Source organism: Lontra canadensis, unplaced genomic scaffold (assembly GCF_010015895.1).
Source record: "Lontra canadensis isolate GAN:19392208 unplaced genomic scaffold, GSC_riverotter_1.0 scaffold58, whole genome shotgun sequence".
In the NCBI taxonomy this organism is placed as follows: Eukaryota; Metazoa; Chordata; class Mammalia; order Carnivora; family Mustelidae; genus Lontra; species Lontra canadensis.
The window spans coordinates 2,705,959-2,728,738 of NW_022631052.1; the positions used below are offsets into that span (position 1 = coordinate 2,705,959).

Genomic DNA, 22,780 nt, shown 5'->3' on the forward strand with positions numbered 1-22,780 from the left:
GTGTGTATATTAGACCTCCGGCTCCTATCAGTTCAGACTCCCTGCATTTTAAGTGTGCAATGGCCCCGGGGCCGGGGGGGGGGGCAAGGGGCTGTTATATGAGCAGCACGTGTGGATCCTTCTAGTGCTTATCATGAAGAGGCATGTCTGGGTCTGCTCGGGGTTGGGGGCGGGTCAGAGAGTGGAGAACTAGACTATTAGAGCAAAGGACTTCATACAGAAGCTTACGGTGAGCCTGTAGGCGTCCGGGGGGAACATCATCAAAGTGGGGTGCAGTGTGTGACTGGCTCTGGTTTGGGGGGATCTTGCTGCCGGCAGAGGGTGACACAGTTTTCTGTAGCTACATACTGGCCGGCGGAAGGGACTCTCGGAGGCTGACAGTGCCCAGGTCTCTTCATTCTTTTGAGGTTCTCGGTGTTTTAAAAATGGAAGAAATGCTAAACAGGCTTCCCAAAGTGGGTAGCATGTTTTAAATATCTACCCTTGAACAAAATTGCCATTAAGGCATGGAACATGAAATGATGATTTAGGGGTGCCTGGGTGGCTCAGTTAGTTAAGCGTCTGTCTTTGGCTCATGTCATGATCCCAGAGTCCTGGGATCAAGCCTCGCATCGGGCTCCCTGCTTGGAGGAGAGTCTGCTTCTCTATCTGCCTTTTCCCTTGGCTTTCGTGCTCTCTCTCTCAAATAAATAAATAAAATCTTTTTAAAAACGATAATTTATAATCTTACTAGGAAACACCATAAGGAGTCTGAGTTTGGCACCTGTTGTGTGTCAGAGCCCTGGAACCCTGCTCTGGGATCCTTGCCTCTAGGATGTGGGGGAGCAGTGGGGAGAGTTCCATTGCATTTCCAGCATGTGAAGGCCCATGTGGGGGGCTGAGGCCAGCCAGAGACAGAGTGTCTGGCCCATGCTTCTGTAGGAAACAAAGGGCAGAGGCCCTGGCTGAACCTGACCTTCACTTTGGCTTCCTGTGACATTGCAAAGGCTCTCGGGGATTTTCAGACCCCCATCCCCCTAGCTGTACTCATTCAGCTTTGACTCGGGCATTTATCCAGAGCTGGCTCTCTGTCCCGGGCAAGTGTGCAGAGGGACTCAGGGGGCCTGCCCCAATCTCAGACCTTCTCCCTGCCTCCTGTCTCAAGCAAATAGAGCCCATGTGACTGTCATCTGTTACCTTGGCAACACAGTCCTAGGACCATCTAGGACTAACACCTGAGCCCTTCTGTTGCCCTCAATCACCCCCTTGGGGGGTTCAGAGGAACACCTGCCTGCAAGGGTCTTCATTGTTCGAGCCAGTGTCTCATGAGCTCTCATCACCATGTGCAAGGGGATCCCAGACACTGATTATAAATTACAACCTGTGATACACATAAAAGATATGTATACCTTACATATACATGTGTACATGTAAGTGGTTGGTTCTCGGCTGTAGGCTTGTCAGTGGGGGTGTTACGGGAAGCAAAGACATAGCCTTGGTCTCGTGAAGTCTGACATTAATCACATAACCACACATAAATATCATAAATTGTCTCAGTAATTACAAACAGCATGAGAGGTTCTAACGATGCTGTGCAGGGTACCCTCAGAGCCCCTGACCAGACCTAGCTGATCGAGTTTGAGCTGGCAGGGGGGTAAGTGGGGAAACTGGGGAGACTCTGGTCATGGAGAGCTCCCAGAAGTGGTTTAGACTGAAGGCTAAGGAGGGGTTAAGAGGGCGAACGGGTGGAAGTGGAGGGCGTGGGAAGTACTCCGGCCAAAAGGTAGAAGGGGGCACCATACATTTGAGGAATCAACAGAAGGTGGCAGTAGGCCTCGGTGGCTAAGGGACCAAGGCAGGTGTTGCAGGAGGAGACTCAAGAGTTAGCCAGGAGGCAGCACTCTTTGCAGCAGCCCCAGAGTGGAATCAGCCCAAGTATCTGCCAGTGGATAAAGGGCTAAACACAGTGTGTGCTCTCTATCCCGTGGAATATTATTCAGCTGTCAAAAGGAAAGAAATTCTGACACGAGCTTCAGTATGGATGAATCTCAAAACTGGTATGCCAAGTAGAAGAATCCAGTCACAAAGAGATCCAGTCACATATGAAGGCACTTATATGACGTACCTGGATTGACAACAACAGCAACAGCAAAGACGCAGAAAAGCTAGGGGTTGGCAACCTTTTTCTGTAGAGGGCCAGATAATGAAAGTTTCAGGTCTGGCGGGCCTTGCGGCCTGCACCTCTCCCAGCAGAGCGGAAGCAGCTATAGACAACAAGTAACTGAAAGGACATGGCGATGTGTCAAAAAAACGCCATCAGAAAAAAAAAAAAAATCAGGGCCTGGCTGAGTTTGGTGCCCCAGGCTGTCGTTCACTGGGTCAGAAGCTGTGCTGTAGAGAGTCATTCTCCCCTTAAGGCCCTGGGAAGGTCTTCAAGTTGGAAGGTACGATCACACACGATGGTCACTCACGGTCTGACGTGGTGGTTTCTTCCAACTGCACATCTCCCTCACCCGTCCTGTGCTGACCCGCAGCGGGTTGTGGGACGTGAAAAAAGGCTCTACGGACACATGATCTTTTCTCTGTGAGGATGGGGTGAAGTGAGAAAGGCTGACCTTTGGGGCTTTCTCCAGCTTTATTGACATATAATATTATATACATTTAAGGTGTGCAAGGTAATGATTTAACACAAAGTGGCATTGCAAAATGATGACCACAATAAGGCTAGCTAATATTTCTATCACCTCACATAATTTTTTTGGGGTGAGCATATTTAAGATTTATTCCCTCAGTAACTTTCAAGTACATAATACAATGTTGTTCACTATAGTCACTAGCTGTGCACTAGATCCCCAGAACTTATTCATCTTGTAACTAGAAGTTTTCATCCTTTGGCCAACATCTCCCCATTTCCCTCAGCCCCCAACCCCTAGCAACCCCCTTCTACTCCCTGTTTTTACATTTGATGTTTTTAGATTCCACATATAAGTGAGATCAAGCAGGATCTGTCTTTCTGTGTCTGACTGATTTCCCTCAGCAAAATGCCCCTCAGGGTCTATCCATGTTGTTGCAAATGGCAAGCTTTCCTTCCTTTTTATGGCTAAATAACATTCCATTGTGTGTGTACACATTTCCACTATCCATTCATCTGTTGACAGACACTTAGGTTGTTTCTATGTGTTGGCTACTATGAATAATGCTGCAATGACCAAGGGGGTACAGATGTCTCTTCAAGATGGCGGTTTCATCTCCTTTGGATATATACCCACAAGTAGAATGGCTGGATCATAGGGTAATTCTGTTTTACCTTTTTTGAGGAACCGTCCATAGTGGTTTTCTGTAGTGGTTGCACCAATATACATTCCCACCAGGGGTGTGTGAGGGTTCCCTTTTTCCCACGTCCCTACCAGAGCTCATCGTGTCTTGCCTTTTTGATAATAGCCATTCTAGTGGGAGTGAGGTGATGTCTCATCATGGTTTTGATTTGCATGACCCTGATGATGAGCGATGTTGAGCAGCTTTTCCTGGATCTGTTGGCCATTCGTGTGTCTTTGGAAAAAATGTCTATTCAGGTTCTCTGCCCATTTAAAAATCAGATGTTAATGATTATTTTTTGCTATTGAATTGTAAAAGTTTTTTATATAACTTGGAAATTTGCTATTGAGTTGTAAGAGTTTCTTTTGAGTTTCTTAAATAACTTGATAATGTCTTATCAGATTTGCAGATGTTTTCTCCCATTCTATAGGTTGCTTTTTCATTTTTTGATTTTTTTTTTTTTTTTCTGTGCAGAAGCTTCTTAGTTTGGTATCATTCCATCTGTTGATTTTTGCTTCTGTTGCTTCTGCTTTTGGTATCATATCCAAAGAAGTCACCAAGGAGCTTTTACCCTATGATTTCTTCTCAGAGTTATGGTTTCAGGACTCACATTTAAGTCTTTAATCCATCTGAGCTAATTTTTGTGAATGGTGTAAGGTCGGGATCCAGTTCCTTTCTTTTGCATGTGAATATTCAGTTTTCCCAATGCCATTTATTGAAGATTGAAGACATTATCTTTCCTCAATGAGTGTTCTTGGCTCTCTTGTCAAATATTAGTTGACCATATATATTTGGGCTTATTTCCGGGCCTTTGATTCTGATCCATCAGCCTATATCTCTATTTTTATGCCAGTACCACACTTTAAATATGAGCCTTTCCCCAGATCCCTGAAGGATTTACTTTGTCTGAATAGGGTTAAAACACCTACTTTTTCAAGACCTTCCAAATTGACTCATCTACCATCAGCTGTTTTAGGAATTGTCTATCAGGATTCAGGCCAAGTTCAGCTCTGCCCATCAGGGTTCTTCTGTCCAGTGTAGCGAGTTCTCCACTTCCCTGAAGAAGGTACTTATACTGCCTCACCTCACAAGATGCTGAGATTCATGGCGTGGAAGCAGCAGAGGGGTCAGATAGAGATGCGATGTGACCGGTTGGCCTTGGACCCAGCCATTAGATCCACAGGGATATTCGGGTACCTAGCCTTTGGGAATTAAAAAAAAAAAATCCAAGACAGAGGCAATGGCACTTTGGACTGTGTGGGCAGGGGGAGCAAGGGCAGAGTGTAAATCGAATCAGGGAGCTTAAGGAAGGGTTTTCAGAGAGACATCAGTTGAGTTGAATTCCAATAAGTAGACTGACAACCGCCAGCATGTGCTTTGGTCTGAGCTAGTCCTGGTTCTGCGTGGGAGTAGCTTTGTGACCTTGGGTTTAACCCATCTTAGTTTTCTCATCTGTGAGCCAGAGAGATTGGAATTCATGTGTGCTCTTGAATCCGTGGTCATGACTCATTTGTGGATGGTGGCACCATTTTAATGGGCTGCAACCAGCCCATTAAGGAAATGAAATCGAATAGCCTAGGCTTGCTATTGGAATGTATTGCATGAAATGAGTCTATTAGTGTTGTTTTGTGAAACACACACATATTTGTGTGTGTGTGTCTGTTTGTGTGTACATATGTGTATATATACACATACGTATATTTTTCCTTCCTCTGGGGGCTCTTTCTACTCTGGACAGCTTTGATGCTAGAATAAGCCCCATCAGGGGTTAGGTGAGAAGGTTCGAGAAGCCAGTCCTTCATCCTGAATTACTCGACTCATTCTGGTTTCCTTTCTCTGTTTCATGTCTGGGTTCTTCTCACCATCGACCCTGTACCCTTGCTGGGCATGGTTCTTTGTTGACAACTTGGCTGTCATAAGTCTACCTTGATTTCCCCATAATGGATAAAGCAGAATTTCAGAAGTCACAGGTCTTTCTGAACAGATCTGAGTCAGTCTGTCTTTCTTTCTTTCTTTCTTTCAAGATTTTATTTATTTGACAGACAGATCACAAGTAGGCAGAGAGGCAGGCAGAGAGAGAGAGAGAGAGAGGGAAGCAGGCTCCCTGCTGAGCAGAGAGCCTGATGTGGGACTCGATCCCAGGACCCCGAAATCATGACCTGAGCCGAAGGCAGCAGCTTAACCACTGAGCCACCCAGGTGCCCCAGATCTGAGTCTTTCAAGACTGTTGATTATTTGTGAGTTTTCAGGCCCCAACACTCTGGGAAATTTGGGGTTGGAGGAAGATCAGGTTTTAGACACTTTACCCTTCGCATACCCATGGTGGTGTGTGTCAGATGGTCTGTTTGGGTTCCAAGCTGGTCCCCAATAGTATACTGTGGGCATTTCTAGAAAAAAGCATGGCAAGAAAAGAAAATATTAGCCATAGCACATCTCTTACCTCCATTGGGAGCCTTGGTATGCTAGAAAAGAGCAGAACTACTATGATTGCTCTTAGTCAAAACCATTTTTCCTGCCTAGTATTCATTCTGAAAATGCTATTTACTTTCTTCTTTTCCTTTCCTTTTTTTTTTTTTTTTTTTTTGCATTTGGGTTAAGTGTGTCGTTTTACTTACATGGCATTTTAAAAACACACACATACACACACATGCATACATGCCAGAAAAGTAATACTTTTTATTAATACTGATTTAATAACACTGATTATTGTGGAAATTGAGACAACACAAGAAATTGATGAAGAAAGTGGAAAGTATATGCTGGTCCTTTGTTTTCTATGTATGTATGTGTATAGAATCTATATATACATAATATAAATACAGTGTTTTTTCAACAGGGCTGAAATCATCCCCAGGGGAGCAAAAATCAGTTCTTGGTAGAGGAAGGCAAAAACAAAAACAAACAAAACAAAAAACCCCACTTGATATTACAATAGTTTATGACCCTCCAAAGAGCCACTTACATAAATAGAGATATGGTATATTTGTGGAATTAAAATTTTATTGGGGGTTAGGGATGACAATTAGAACAAAAATCCAAAATGTTTCCTTAAGGTTCATACTGAAAAAAAAAATTGAAAAACACTGACATAGCTCTATGAATCTAATCTTGTAGATACAGTTAGACTGAAACATTGGGGGTTATCAAGAGTCTCCCCAGTGTTCTTATCAGTCTTCCTCCCTCAGGCTCTGTGGCCACACTTGTATGAATCAGTTGGCACCGATTCTTTATGGTCAGCTGTTTGGAAAATGAAGTCCGCGCCATCTCAGGGATTCTGGTCACCTTAACTTCAGTCCACAGATCCCATGGCCACAGTGTTGGAAAAAGGAAACATCTAACAATTTTTTTTTAAGATTTTTATTTATTTATTTGACAGACAGGGATCACAAGTAGGCACAGAGGCAGGCAGAGAGAGAGGGGGAAGCAGGCTCCCTGCTGAGTGGAGATCCCGATGCGGGGCTCGATGCGGGGCTCGATCCCAGGATCCTGGGACCATGACCTGAGCCAAAGGCAGAGGCTTAACCCATTGAGCCACTCAGGCGCCCCAAAATCTAACAATTCTTATGTGCGTTAGGAGTTGTAAGTCTTCACGTTCATCATCTGTCTGCCTGCCTGTGATATAAATGACTTGCTTTCTCTTAACAGAGCATCCGAAAGGGTAGGCTGGATTTCTGAAAATGGATCCCATTTTATTTTATTTTATTTTTTAAAGATTTTATTTATTTATTTGACAGAGAAATCACAAGTAGGCAGAGAAAGAGGGGGAAGCAGGCTCCCCGATGAGCAAAGAGCCCAATACGGGCTTGATCCCAGGACCCTGAAATCATGACCCCAGCTGAAGGCAGAGGCTTAACCCACGGAGCCACCCAGGTGCCCTACAGATCCCATTGTAAATGCATGGGAGTAGCTCAGTGCTCAAGAGGAATCCCATTGTGAACCCCTCCCTTTTTTGCAAATCTTTTATAAAGGTGATTTTCAATTATAATTTTGTTTTCATTACAGAAGCCATATCTTTATTTTGAAAATACAGGCATACAAGGTCTAAGTCCCCCTTCCCCTTGCCATAGAGAGAGGCTAGAACTGCAGAAATCCTTTGCTGGGAATCCTTGCATCAACACACATAGTGTGTCTGTATGTGCATATATAATAGATTTAGTTTACTTTCTTCATAATCAGAACCACACTCTATACATTTACTAATGAGACTTGTCTTTGTCAGTCCTGCATAAATAGGAATATTCTTTTTATGACCTTCTCGCACTTAATCCCTTTTAGAAATTCTTCTGTTCTCCCCTAATCACAGCTTGAAGTGCCTCTGGGCATGCCTCTGCTCTCAGACTTCTGTGTTGTTTCTGTACAATTGCACCCCTGCTGTCCTGGGGGAGCGTGGGAAAATCCTCAGGTGGCTGGCGAGGAAAGCAGCCAGGTAGGCTGAGATCCACACTCATCCTCATTCTGGTTCCTGCAAATTCGGAATCTGTCCTTGGTCTGGGATCTATCACTTGTAGCTAGTTTGAACACGCTTTGCTCAACAGGTTAATTATGCACGTAAGATTTCAGGAGGGATCTTTTTGTTTGTCTTAGAAAACTAATTATGTCCAAGCCCTCAGACTCCCTGACACATACCTGTAGATCATTGGTCTGATGATTTCGGCAAACTCTAATGGATGTGTAAGGGCCCTAGTGGAGAGATTAGTTTGTAATATGATAGTATATTCGTTAAAAAGGAAGGCTTCTGCCATGCTCACTCAAGGGGTCCTTTTAGGTCTAATTAAGCATTCAGACACACACTCGAATTGATTTAGGTCACACTTGGCATTGGAATGACCTTGGAGGATGCGGGGTAGCCTCAGGTGTCTTTTCTGTGGACCCTCAAAGGGCTACTCTTCCTTGCCCTCACCTCCAAGTGGCATTTCGAGAGCAAGGTGGAAAGAACGCTAAGGAGGTGTGGGAGCCATCCTGACTTAGGGAGAAGTCACTCTTGGAACAGCTCCATCCACGTAGCTCCTATGGACACTACAGGGGACATGCGTAGTTCTAACAGTCTTGCTGCTCAGGGGACTCCAAGGCTGTGGATCCCTCCTCAGATACTTCAAGTTCATGGTGAGAACTCCCAGTCCATATGTAATGTGCCAACCGGGGCAATTCTACCACAAGCAGTGAGGTCTACTAAAATAGTTGACATTTCCCTTTTAGGGGTATTCAGAAGATTAGACCTAGAGAATCAGGCCAAGGTCAAATTCCCATTCACAGAAGACGAAAAGGAGGTGTTCCCTCTTTTCCAGAGCGTCTCTTAAAAATCTTGTAAGGTAGATTTGTCACCGAATCACGCTGAATTTCTTATTTTAAATCACTGAGGTCTTTTAATAAGATCTTTTGCAACCCATATATTATATCACATGTCTATTGTATATAATATAATTTATAAATATTTCCAGTTAAATCTGTGCTTATCCATTTTTTAAAGTATTGTTACTTCTTTGCATAAGAGGGTTTCATCCCCAGCCCCATCTTCCTGGCCAGCACTGACCTGGTGCCCCCTCTTCCAGGTTCAAGGCCCACTTCCAGGAGAAGTTTTACTTATCCAACACCTGCCTCTGTCTTGTGTTCGATATACTTTCTTGAAGGATCCCCAGAGGGACTGAGCCCCACGGGGTCAGCCCCATGATGGCAGAGCCTCACCCCTACCCATCTCTCATAGCACATCCTTTATGGGCTTTCCTTCCTTTCCTGCCTCACCTTTCCACTTCATACTTCCTGGGATCACCTTCTAAATATACTGCTTGTACCCCCAAAATTTCCCTTAGTGCCTGATTTTGGGGGAACCCAAACTAAGACAGGTGATCATTAATATAGTTGCATTAAGGTCAATACACAGCACATCTCCGCTAAATGAAAATGTTTGTTGATTGAATGATAGCTCTAGTAATATGCGTGATGGCCATCGCTTACTTTGCATGGTTTATTTTATTTAATCCCATTTCGCAAGTGAGGATATAGACTTTAAGAGGGATCATGCTTTGGGGCGCCTGGGTGGCTCAGAGGGTTAAAGCCTCTGCCTTTGGCTCAGGTCATGATCTCAGGGTCCTGGGATCGAGCCCCGCATCGGGCTGTCTGCTCAGCAGGGAGCCTGCTTCCTCCTCTCTCTCTGCCTCCCTCTGCCTGCTTGTGATCTCTCTCTCTGTGTCAAATAAATAAAATCTTTAAAAAAAAAAAAAGAGGGATCATGCTTTGTCCATCCTCATTCAGACTAAGTACTAGAGTTGCAGCCCGTTCTCGCCCAAAGTCTGCAGGGACCCTGGAGGATGGGGTGGGTAAGGCCATGGGCTCTGGAGCCAGATGGCCTGGGTCTGCGTCCTGACTTCACCACTCCCCAGTTGTGTAACTTTATTCAGATTCCAGTCGTCCCAATGCAAACGAAAAATGGGAGATCGTGTGGTGAATCACATTATCATGACCCCTTAGTTTCCTTTGATGTGGAGGTATCCCTAGGACACGCTCTGTTTTATACACCATCTCTCAATTTTGATTTGTCTGATCTTTCTTTACGATTAGACTCGGGTTATACAATTTTAGCAGAGCAGTGATCAGAGTAGGAAATGCATGTTGATTTGGCCAGTTACTGGTATTGCTAATTGTGATCATTTGGAGGAGGTGATGTCTGCCCATTTTACCCACTGAGGTTATTAGTATGTACCTAATGGGGAGATACTTGGAAACCATGTAAATATTTTGTTGCTGCTCAAAATTCCACCACTGACGTTAACATCCACTGAAGATTCTTGCCTGAATCAAGTATTATTGTGATGGTTTCCAAACGGTCACTTCTAATTCCATCATCTCTTCTGTATTTGCCAGTCAGCTTTCTACTGAAAGGAAAAAAAACTTCCCTTTCTTCCTTCTTTGTTTATATCCATGTGGTCTCATGGATTCTTACTTAATTCAGTAGGTTGTAGTCCTTTACTGTCACTAGTTATTCTGATGCTCATTTGTCTTCCATGTGGCCAGCAGAAGCCCCTTCAAGCTGGGTCCTGCCTCCTTTAGACATGTTCTTATCTTACTTTGAGGATGGCCTTATTTTCTGGCACAAGAAGATGAAGACTCTAGCTGAAGGCAGGTGTTTTCTCTTTTTTCATGCGTAAGATGCTATTGGTAAAAAGCTTAGCTCTATGCATGGTGCAGAGTAAGGTTTGGCTCTTATCAACAGCATTGCTTTTATGATGATGTGCTGGCCCTTGACAGAAACTCAGACCTCCGGATCTTTTTCTAGTAGCAGTGGACAGGCAGGCTCTGCCAGAACATAGCCGGCTGCCACAAAGGCATGTAGTATCTCTTCTTTCCTGGTTCCCAGACCCTTACCTCACAGTGATATAGTCCTCAGGGGTTGTCCCCTGAGGGGTATAAATGTCTGAGAAATTATAAAGTTTATAGAAAAATGCAGTGACTAATAGAAGGGACCTTTAGGTCCCATGACTCAGAATGAATGCATAGAAATGTTTTTTCCTATTTGCTTTGCTTCTTTTTTCCCCAATCACAACAAGAACAACAATTCACAGGTGAGGTTGAAGATCCCCCTGAAAACCTACCCCCATTTCTAATACTTCTTCCCAGAGGCAGCAGCAAACCCACTTCAGAGCATGTCTTTCCTGTGTATGGGTAGGTATTGTTTTGTGGGCTCTACGCTTTTCTCATCACTGGTATGTAACTATGGATATAACATTGTTACTTGCTTTTCTTCACTCAGCATTTTTGGAAGCTCTCCATGGTGATACACACACAGCTTCTAGTCATTTACTTTCACCTGCCATATGATATTCTGTTGTAGGGACGTGCCATTGTGTACTGATTCCCCCGTTGATGGACATCTCAGTTGTTTCCACACCTTTCCTGCTGTAACTGGAATTGCAGTAGAAGCTCCTGTACGTATTTCCTTGTGCGCAGGTGCAAGAATTTCTCTAAGAGGCATCCTTCAGAGTGGAATGGCAGGGCCAATGTATTTATTTAATACATGAAAGTTGTATTTGGGGGGAAGGAGGAGCTCTTTGAGATGGCAGCTCTTTCAAGGATCAGAGGAAGGCCCAGGCACTAGGACTGGGGATGGGACAGACATTTTGGTCCCAGTGGATTTTTCCGGAGTCTATGAGATTAGATGTTCTTAGAAGGCTGGTGTTGCCACCTGTTTGCCTTTTTGCTTTTGGCCATCAGGTAAGGATTCAGAGCCACAGGGGGAAAGTGACGTCCTTCTCTCCTCACTACTTTCTTTTTATCCTAGATGGATGACAAGACCAGGGGTTCTTCTAGAGGAGCTGCCCAGAGGGCCCCCAGGCACAGTGGCTGAGGTCCAGCCTGCTGGGAGACCATTTTTACTAAATATCATTGTCTTTCTTATCCTTCTTTCTCACTTTCATTTTTGTCATCTGGCTGGAATGTGCCAGGTTCTATTAAAAATAGATCCCAAATATGGCAGTCTAACCACGTGCCCAAGCTCCTTCTTGGGACTCTTCCCCGATCCTGTGCCCTGGTTAGGGTTGGGGGCTTAGGTCCGCTCCCAGCTCCCGGATGCCGGCTCCCCATGGCTCACCTTGCCGATCTCCAGTGGCCTTCTATAGTTGTTTCCATCTGTCTTATTCCCTAGAATGTCTTTGCCACTCCTCTTAGCGCTGTGAGGGTCCTGCTAGTCTTTCTCGGCACTAGTTTCTTTCTTTTTTTTTTTTTAAGATATTATTTATGTATTTGACAGAGAGAGACACAGCGAGAGAGAGAACACAAGCAGGGGGAGTGGGATGAGGAGAAGCAGGCTTCCCGTGGAGCAGGGAGCCCAATGCGGGGCTCCATCCCAGAACCCTGGTTTCATGACCTGAGCTGAAGGCAGATGCTTAATGACTGAGCCACCACGTGGCCCTTAGGTCTGTCTTCCAATTCATGAATTCTCTCTTTAGCTGTTATAGTCTTGCTCCCTCTTAAGTTTTTAAATTTTGATGACTTTTGTTTCATTTTTATTATTTTTATTTTTTTAAAGATTTTTTAAAAGACTTTATTTATTAGAGAGCATGAGCAGGGGAGAGGGGTAGAGGGAAAGGGAGAAGCAGGCTCCCTGCTGAGCAGAGAGCCCGATATGGGGCTTGACCCCAGGACCCCGGGATCATGACCTGAGCTGAAGGCAGACACTCAAGGACTGAGCCCCCCAGGCGCCCCTCAGTACTAGTTTCTTTTTCTTTTTCTTTTTAATCAGAGAGAGAGAGGGAGAGAGAGCGAGCGAGCACAGGCAGACAGAGTGGCAGGCAGAGGCAGAGGGAGAAGCAGGCTCCCCGCCGAGCAAGGAGCCCGATGTGGGACTTGATCCCAGAACGCTTGGGATCATGACTTGAGCCAAAGGCAGCTGCTTAACCAACTGAGCCACCCAGGCATCCCTCAGTACTAGTTTCTTAATGAGAATTCAACAGGAATTTTGTGTACATTTGTTGAATGAATGAGTATTGATAATAATATCAGTATGTGGGGTTCCTGAGTGGCACAGTTGGTTGAGGGTCCAACTCTTGGTTTTGGGTCATGATCTCCGGGTGCGTGGGATCGAGTCCCGCATTGGGCTCCAGTCCCGCATTGGGCTCCATACTCGGTGAGGCATGTGCTTGAAGATTTTCCCTCTCTCTCCCCTCCTGCCCTTCCCCTACTCACACACCGATGTTCTTTCTGTAAAATAAATAAATACATCTTTAAAAAATAATCATAATGTCAGCATTGGTGATTTTTTGAGTGCCCATGAAGCCTCAGGCATTTTCTTGTTTAATCTTCACAGCACCCCATTTGAGGTGGTCATTATCATTAGCCCAATATTATAGATGGAGAAACTGAGGCTCAGAGAGGGTGAACAAATTGCTTAGGGTCATGAGAGCCAGAGTTTGGATCAAGCCCTGACTCCAGATCCCTTAACTGCTGCACGCTACTGCTTCCTGGACAGTGCTGACTTGGCCCAAGAGAGACTTGGGTTCGAATCCCTGGTGAGGACAGCCCTGGAGAAGGCACGTTTTGCTACCTTGTTGCATCTGTGTGTTTGTGGCATAATCTGTTAGGGACACTCCTGGACTCCAAGCCCTGCAGGCAAGATGACTTTAAGAGGCACGTGGGACAACCAGAAACCTTTCTAATTATGTCAGCATTTACGTCTTAATTCAAAAAAAGTGTGGCTGACACATCAGATTCAGGAGTCATTAGAAGTTGTTGCTTCACATGAGACTAGCAGATCATCATTTTAAAGAACCAGTAAGTGAATAAGGTGGTCCTTTGATAAGGCAGAGTTTCAGAAAGCGGTTCCGACCATGAAAAAAGTTTGGGAAGTACCACCTCAAAGTTATCTTCCTACCACAAAAGGCCAGATTTAACTTTCAAAAGTGGGTGAAACACACACGTCCACTGAGATAGGAAGAAGAATTGTAGATGGAAAAGTTGGGATAACAAGGAGGTGTTGAGTTTCCCCTGTGGTTCTCCACTGTGTTAATTTCCAGGCCTCCCTCGGAGCTGCAGAGCCTGGGTTTTGGAGGGGGAAGAGCCCTCCTACTGTGGAATGAGCTTGTTAGAAATCTCCCCTTTGGGGAAATATATCCACACCCCTTATTAGTTTTAAAAACTCTCAGGGTGAGACTAGGATGTGGTGGAACATGAACCCAGCAAGTATTTGCCGGGCTCCTACCGTGGACCAGGTGCTGGGGTAAGAACAGGGATGTATAGAGAGGAATGTGGAGGCAGATTCCCCTGGTCAGCACTGGAAGTGGGAGAATAGAGGCAGACGTAACGTTTACACGTTTGATCACGTTGCATGTTTGAACAAGGGGGCATTTATTTTTCCTGAGCAGAAGGGAGCAAAGCCAAGGCATGCAGAAGTGAGTGACATTTTAATGGGACCTCGTGGGGATGCATTTGAGTTGGCTGGGCGCACGGACAGGGGAGACATTTCAGTACCCATTCTGACCCGGTTCAGCTATGATTAGATGGCCCAAGGGAGGGTTGGCATATCTGATAAGTCCAGGGCTGGCCATTCCCCGTCCAGTTCCAAGGGCGGGCATTTTTCGCAGACCCCGGTATGAGTTCAGAATCCTTCTCAACACAACATTCTGGGAACGTTGCTTTCTGTCCATCCAAAGTGGAATATTTAATGCATATCTGATTTCCCATCTTTTCCCAGGGCCCTTTATTCTATAGGTTAGGCCAAATGGTTCTTCTCTTGATGGGGAGGGGACTTAGAATGTGAAACAAAGCTAGAGGTTAAGAAAGAACCAGAGGGAGAGTGTCATCCTTAAGCTGGTAAACCTATTTCTTTTTTTTAGCTACTATTCAGGGCACCCTGTGGTTTTATGGTGCTGCAGTTATCTCCTAGATGCACGTTCCCCAGATCATCTGGAAGCATCATCCTACAGATCTGTTGTTTATGCAAACCACAGAATGCTTCACTACGAGTGAAACATTACGGTTTGCATGGCACTGGTATCTCAAATGCAGAATTATAGTGATCGTTATTACCCTGATAAAAGGAAAAGTGTGAGAATTAGTAGATTCGGGTTTGAGGTGCCCAGTCATAAGCTCCCGTCTTGCATCCAGGACGCTGCGGGGTTTCCTAAGAGACTTCCTTCATCAAGCAGAATTGATGATTTCTTTTTATCTATCCTTGCGGTAATCATGTTGAGTTTTTTGCTTCTCCTGCTCCCCTCCCTTTGCTCTGTTCTGGCAGGCGCCAGCCTTCCGGGAGGGAATGTCACTTGTTGCCAAATTAAATGCCCCAAATCTACTTGCTCCAGAGGGTAGTGCCATTTCTGGAAAGAGAAGACACTGCTCTCTATCTTGATATTTGATCCCGTCGATGGAATTGGACATGTAGCCTTTTAGTGTGATAAATGGGGAGACATACAAATTCCTTCCAGGGCCACCTTCTCCACTATGTGTTGGCTCCTCGATGGGAACCTGTGCACATCTGCCTGGCACTTTGATTTAAGATAATGGGGGGGGTATGTCTAGGGGGCATGATACCAGAATCATGTGGAGTGTTTGCACCAAGGCAGGCAGGCAGTGAGACCTTTGAAAGCCAAGGCAGAGGTTGGAGCAAGGCTGAGGACAGCTGAGACCACAGAAACGCATCCAGAACCTGGAGGCCATGATGGAGAAGCTATTCAGGGCCAAGTGTGCGGCCTCAACATGCCAGTTGGAAGGCAGCCATGAAAGAGTCATGACTACCCTGTTAAGTAGGGCTCTTCTTTGTTCCTTATTGGGTAAGGGGCCAGTCCTTGGTCCACCCCAGAGTGAAATCTGGCCCCACCTGTAACTCTGTACTGCTCTAAGCCAGATGGAAGGCATTGATGAATGAGTTTTATTTCATTCATTCATTCCTTCATTCATAGGTCATACATTTTTGCCTACATGGTGCCAAATCCTACAGGGACTCCCCGGTGAGCGAATGACCCTTGCTTTCCAGGAAGTTACCATGGAGCAGAAAAGAGCGATTAGTTAGCAGACTAAAATAGTAATGTGTGTTGAGCGGGGTGCCAAGGACCAGAAGCAACGGTAGGATCTAGAGTTTGGGTCCCCACTTGGAATAATAGTCCACGCCCCACCTGTTAGTGAACCCTTCCTCACTCCTCCCTCGTGTTGCTCTGGGAACCGTTCCCCAGACTTTGGGGCCTTTTTTTCTTTGGACGGGACTAATGCTTGGGCCTTCCCCTTTCCTCCATTCCTGCAAAGACCGTTCGTTACCGTGTGGTCCCCCAATCAGGGCATCTGCGGCGTGGGACGAGGGTTAGTTGTGTTCTCATTAGTGGGGTCCTTGGGCTCTCTAGCACCGCAGCAAACCCTCACTCCTTTGCTTATCCTTTCGTTCCACCAGCTTATTTTCCAAGGCTTCTGGTGGGTCCGAGATCGGGGGTGCCCGTGTTGTAAAAAACCCAGCCTTCCTCTCACGGACCTCAGGGTTTCGAGGAGACAGACTGGAAGGATCCATTTATGTGTTATTTATTTCTTTTTAAGTTTTTAATCAAATTCCAGTTAGTTAACACATAATGTGCTATTAGTTTCGGGTGCACAGTGTAGTGATTTATTGACACTGTGCCCTCCTTAATCCCCGTATCTATTTCACCCATCCCCCCACTGCCTCCTCTCTGGTAACCATCACTTTGTTCTCTATAGCTAAGAGTCTGTTTCTTGATTTGCCTCTCTCTCTCTTTCTCCCCTATGCTTGTTCATTCTGTTTCTTAAATCCCACATATGAGGGAAATCATGTGGCATTTTTCTTTCTCTGACTGATGTATTTGGTGTGGCTTTATACTCTCGAGATCCATCCACATGGTTCTAAATGGCAAGATTTCATTCTTTTTGATGGCTGAGTAATATTCCGTGTACCCACATACCACATCTTCTTTATCCATTCATTGGATGATGGATACGGGGTGGCTTCCATAATTTGGCCATTGTAAATAATGCTTTTAAGCATCAGGGTGCCTGTATCCCTTTGAATTAGTATTTTGTATTCTTTGGGTAAACACCCAGTAGTACAATGACTGGATTGTAGGGTAATTCTAGTTTTAACTTTTTCAGGAAACTCCATACTGTTTTCCACAGTGGCTATACCAGCTTGCATTCCCACCATCAGTGCAAGAGGGTTCCCCTTTCTCCACATCCTCGCCAACACCTGTTGTTTCTTGTGTTACTGAGTTTAGCCACCCTGGAAGGGGGAGGTGATAGCTCGTTGTGGGTTTGATTGTCATTTCCTTGAAGGTGAAGGATGTTGAGCATCTTTTCATGTGTCTGTATGTCTTTTTTGGAAAAAATGTCTACTCACGACTTCCGCCTGTTGGATTATTCATTTTATGGAGGTGTTGAGTTTCATTAAGTTCTTTGTATTTTGGATGCTAACCCTTTATCAGATGTGTCATTTGCAAATATCTTCTCCTATTCTGAAGGCTGCCCTTTAGTTTTGTTGATTGTTTCCTTGGCTGTGCAGAAGCATTATACATGAATGCATTTCCAATAGTTTATTTTTGCTTTTGTTTCGCTTGCCTCAGGAGACAGATCTAGAAAGAAGCTGCTATGGCCGATGTCAAAGAAGTTACTGCCTGGGTTCTCCTCTAGGATTCTTATGGTTTCAGGTCTCACATTTGGGTCTTTAATCCATTTTGAGTTTATTTCTGTGTATGGTGTAAGGAAATGGTCCAGTTTCATTCTTCTGCATGTGGCTGTCCGGTTTTCCCAACACCGTTTGCGGAAGAGGCTGTCTTTCTGCATTGGACATTCTTTCCTGCTTTGCCAAAGATTAGTTGACCACACAGTTGTGGGTTCATTTCTGGGTTTTCCATTCTGTTCCATTGATCTCTGTGTCTGTTTCTGTGCCAGTGCTGTATTGTTTTGATCACTACAGCTTTGTAATATAACTTGAAGTTGGGAATTGGGATGCTTCCAGCTTTGCTTTTCTTTTTCAAGATTACTGTGGCTATTCAAGGTCTTTTGTGGTTCCATACAAATTTTAGGATTGTTTGTTCTAGCTCTGTGAGAAATACTGGTGGTATTTTGATAGGGATTGCATTAAGTATATAGATCACTTTGAGTAGTATAGACATTTTATTTTATTATTTTTTATTTTAAATTCAATTTAGTTAACATGTAGTATATTATTAATCTTAGTGGTAGAATTTAATGATTCATCAATTGCATATAATGCTCAGTGCTCATTACTTCAAGTGGCCTCCTTAATGCCCATCACCCAATTACCCCTCCCCCCTACCCCCCCCCCCTCCCGCAACCCTGAGTTTGTTCCCTAGAGTCTAGAGTCTGTTTGCTATCCTCTGTGTTTCATCTTATTTTATTTTTCCTTCCCTTCCTTTATGTTCATCTGTTTTGTTTCTTAACTTCCACATGTGAGTGAGATCATATGGTACTTGTCTTTCTCTGACTGACTTACTTCACTGAGCATAATACCCTCTAGTTCCATCCATGTTGTTGCTAATGGCGAGATTTTTGTTCTTTTTGAGGGCTGAGTAATATTCCCTTGTAGATCTATACCTCATCTTCTTTATCTGTTCATCTGTTGATGGACATCTGGGCTCCTTCCATGTTTTGGCTATTGTGGACATTGCTGCTATGAACATTGGGGTGCACATGCCCCTTCAAATTACTATTTTTGTATCCTTTGGATAAATGCCTAGTAGTTTGATTGCTGGGTGGTAGGGTAGTTATTTTTAACTTTTTGAGGGAACTCCATACTGTTTTCCAGAGTGGCTGCACCAATAGACATTTTAACAATATTTCCTCTTCCAATCCCAGAACGTGGAATGTCTTTCCATTTCTTTGTGTCCTCTTTACTTTCTTTCATCAGTATTTTATAGTGTTCAGGGCACGGGGTTTCACCTCTTGGGTTAGGTTTATTCCTAGGTATCTTATTGTTTTTGCTGCAATTGCAAATGGGATTGAGTCCTTAATTTCTCTTTCTATTGCTTCATTATTGAGTTATAGAAATGCAACAGATTTCTGTACACTGGTTTGGTATCCTGTGACATTACTGAATTCATTGATCAGTTCTAGCAGTTTTTTGGTGGAGTCTTTTGGGTTTTCTATATAGAGTATCCTGTCATCTGCAAACAGTGGAAGTTTGACTTCTTCCTTACTGACTTAGTTGCTTTTTAGCTTTGTTGTTGTTTGGTTGCTGTGGCTAGGATGGAAGCATCGATGTATAATTCAGTGCAGAAAGGTCTAGGGGAGAGGAAATAATACGAGGGCGAAGGAACCCAACTGAAGAGCTTGAGGGAGCCAGAGGCAGCTTCCTGGAGGAACCATCATCTCAGATGGTGGTTGGAAACTTTCCCTGTAAGAGCTCAAGTAGTAAATACATTAGGCTCTGCAGCCCTATGGTCTCTCTTACATCCACCCATCTCTGCGTTAGTAAAGCGAAAGCAACCATAGATGGTTTGCCAGTGGATGGGCATGGTGGTGTTCCAATAAAACTTTATTTACAAAAACAACTAGTGGGCCACATTTGGCCTTCAGGCTGTAGTTGGCCCACCCCTGACCTAAGATGAGATTGAGTGGGAGTTGGCTATGTGAAGAAAGGGAAAGTATCCAGGTAGGACAACAGCAGGTGAAAAGGCCTGGGGGCCAGGGCCGGTTGGGGAACTGAAAATTGGGGGGCTGGGCTTTGTGTGTGTGCCTGTGTGTGCGTGTGTGCATCTGTCACGCTGTGGGTGGGAGGAGAGGGTTAAGCAAGTGCTCTTGGGCAGTTTGGAGTTTATCCTGGAGGCAGGCAGTAGGGAGCCTCTGGAAAAGACTCTCAACGTGGGGGGGCATGACTTCTGTGCATCATTTTCAGAGAGGTTGGATTTGGCCTCGAGGCATCAGTCCAATTGCTCTGAGCCCTTTTCTTCTTGTTTCCCATGAATTAATTCTTTCAGGTATGCAGCAAACCTTCCAGGACACAGGAGAGCGTGGCCCTGGTGACATAGGTGAGCAGAAGTCAATGGGAGGCTGTGCCGTCTTATTCTGGTGGCCGGTGGCAGAGAAGGAAGCCCCTGACCCCCCTTTAGTGCTGTTCGCTTCCCCACATGCGTCATCTCCAAAGGCCTCCTGGCCTCTGGCTCCTGATGGGCCTGGTTGGGACTCTGTAGTTTGAAATGAACGTGGCTGGGGGCTGTCTGGTTGCTAGCAATGAGCTCTCCACCCCCTCCTCCTGCTCCCCTTAGGCTGGAGGTATTGATTAACTTGAATTAATAGAGGAAGAATAAAAATATTAACTCTCTAGGCCTCCAGCTGGGGCCCTCTCTGCCATGGCTAGGCTTTCTGGAAGCTACCAGGAGGGCCGGCAAGGTTCATTTTCTAGAGTGGTGCTTGATGGTTTTCAGGAGACAGTCACTGTGTCCTTCCTTCCAGCCTGGCCGTGCATCAGGATTATGAAGTGTACATGAGGGATGTGGCCTTTTTGCATCTCTCAGCTGAATCGGTCAAGGTTTAGTTAGCAGGTACTTCGACTTTCATCACCGCCTGGGGGTGGGAGACATCTGGGCTGGAAGTCAAGCTGTGGGGGGTGTCCTTTCGTGGGACCTGAGGTTGGCACCGGCTTGGATTTCACTCTCTAAGAGGTTGAGACTTAAAACACTTTGTTTTTAGGGAGGATGAGGAGGAATGCCTAAGAGACATGTTCTTCACTCTGGGAAGGTACAGATGCATTTTCTTACATCCTTTGTGTCACAGAAACCCTGTGTGCAAGAACCTGAGGGTTTCTCGGTCTTCAGAAAGCATTTTGGACAGCAACCCAGCCCTGCGGGAAAGTTAGGTGGGCTTTGACCTTTTGACAGGTCAGTGCAGAGGGGCTTAGGGACCCACAGTTAGTTATACAGGGTTTCCCTCATGTGGAGCTGACCCTGCATTCCTTTCTGCCTCTGTCTACCCACTTCTATCATCATACTGTAGTGCAATTAATCATAATCATAATCATAATCATAGAAAGAGCTAACATCAATTGCATCCTTACCATTTCATGGGCACTGGGCTTTTCATGTAGTATCAACTTATATCACCCTATGACATAGCTGTTATCACTGTCTATCTTACGTAGTAAAGGAGACTGAGACATAGGGAGATCGTATAACTCACCTGGGGTCACACCTTCTCTCTCAGGGATTGGCAAACAACCAATCTGAGGGCCCAGTCTGGCCCTCTGCCTGTGTTTGTAAATAAAGTTTTATTGGAACACAATCAACAATTATCCCTTGAGATACTCTCTACAGTTGTTTTCATGCTGACTAGTTGCGACTGATACTGTATACCCTGGAGAACCTAATTTGGCCCTTCCAGAAAATGCTGCAGATATGGTACAGATCTGACTCAGAAGCTGAACTCGTGACCATACATATGGTAGGCTGTGTCTATAGTTGCTATGCCTGTGCCTGTCATTTGTCCATCCAGCAGATTTTAAGTCTCTGTTGTTTTCCTGACTCCCAGCCTGTGAGATCTTTCAAGTAGACCCTGTCTTACTCATTCTTTCACGTCTCTACTTAACACACAGCATTGGGTACATAGTTAAATTCTCAACAATTGTTTTTTGGATGGATGGATACATGGACACATGGACAGATGGATGGATACATGGATGGATGGATGGATGGATGGATGGATTGATGGATGACTTTCCCAGTCCCCTGCATCATTGGTGGCCATCCCTCCTGACTCGTGGTACAGTGCTATCCATATTACACAGTGACTATGAGAGAAGCTGCACAAGATGGCCCTTTTGCAGCTATGCCCCTTTAAGACAGAAGTGGAAGTGAGAGACATTGGCCTTGTTGAAGACACCTGCCTCATCATTCCCAGCCCTGGTCCTGCCGGCAGAGGGATGTGGAAGTATCTGGCCAGTGCCAGAGGAAACATTCTTTACTGTTCTTTTTGACAAATCTCTTAGAGTTGTCCTTGCCTGGAATTCAATTTTTAAACATGACTAATACACCATTGTATTCAAGCAGTGCTTATCGACTCACATGCAAGCCCAGTCCCAAGTGTGAATTTATGGGGACCTTTCCATAGAGCTGCTCTAACACATCTGTGCAAGAAGGGTGCTCTTATGCTGAGCCAGCTGGGAACGAAGTCCACAGAGGGTCAAAGCAGCATCACCCTTTTGAAAGGGGCCAGACTCTGCGATGTGCATAGAAGTGTTTTATCAAATGCCAACGCTACAGAAAAGGAACTCCTGGCAGGGTACACTGTTCTAAGCAAGGGATATAATTCATGGGGCGTTTACAACCTCATGTCAAGGGTGCTCCGGACTGCATTTCACAAAAGGAAACCAGTATTTTTGGAGCCCAGGTTCCTGATAGGCCAGCATCCCTTAAACCTTGTAACATTTTCCCCATTTCCCAGATGAGGAATTGATGGCATTTACAGAGCCCCGGGGAGAAGCAGTCTCTGCCCTTGAACTCTGGACTCTCCGGAGCCAACGTTAAGGGTTTTGTGCCTCTCCCCACATTTGCGGTGACCCCCTGGCCTGGCTTGGCCCTGACCGTGGGCACCATAGGAGACTTCGGCCTCTGGTTGCTGCTTCCTTAAGTGATGACGCCTACAGCTCGCCCCCGCATTGCAAGTTCTGCAGCATTGCAAGAGATGGGAGCCTGGTGCTGTCAGGAGCAGGGGGCTCGGGCTGCAGGACCGTCGTCCGCCCTCAGAGTGTTTCATGGCCCTGGGGACGCACACGGGTTGCTCACCAGGCACCGTGTCTCCAGTTTTTCTCAGTTGTCCATTTAGATTTCCAAGAATGCTTCTGAAGTGTGGGGTGTCTAGGGGCTCTGTGGGAGCCAGAGGGGCCTCTCAGAAGTTAATGTTCCATTCCGGGTTATAATGGACAGCAGCTGGGATGTCTGCCTGGGCCAATTTGCTGTGAGCGGCTGGGCAAACTTGGCCTCCAGTGGAGAATTGGGAAGTTCATTTAACTGTGGTGACGAGCGCAGGTGTAACAAAATGACAAAACTTGCTG

The 22,780-nt window shown here is 45.3% G+C and overlaps 1 protein-coding gene across 2 annotated transcripts in view; it reads left to right on the plus strand.

Annotated features, from left to right (window-relative positions):
* Positions 1–22,780, plus strand: part of KSR2 (kinase suppressor of ras 2) — a 409,167-nt gene that overhangs the window by 170,722 nt on the left and 215,665 nt on the right. The window lies entirely within an intron of this gene.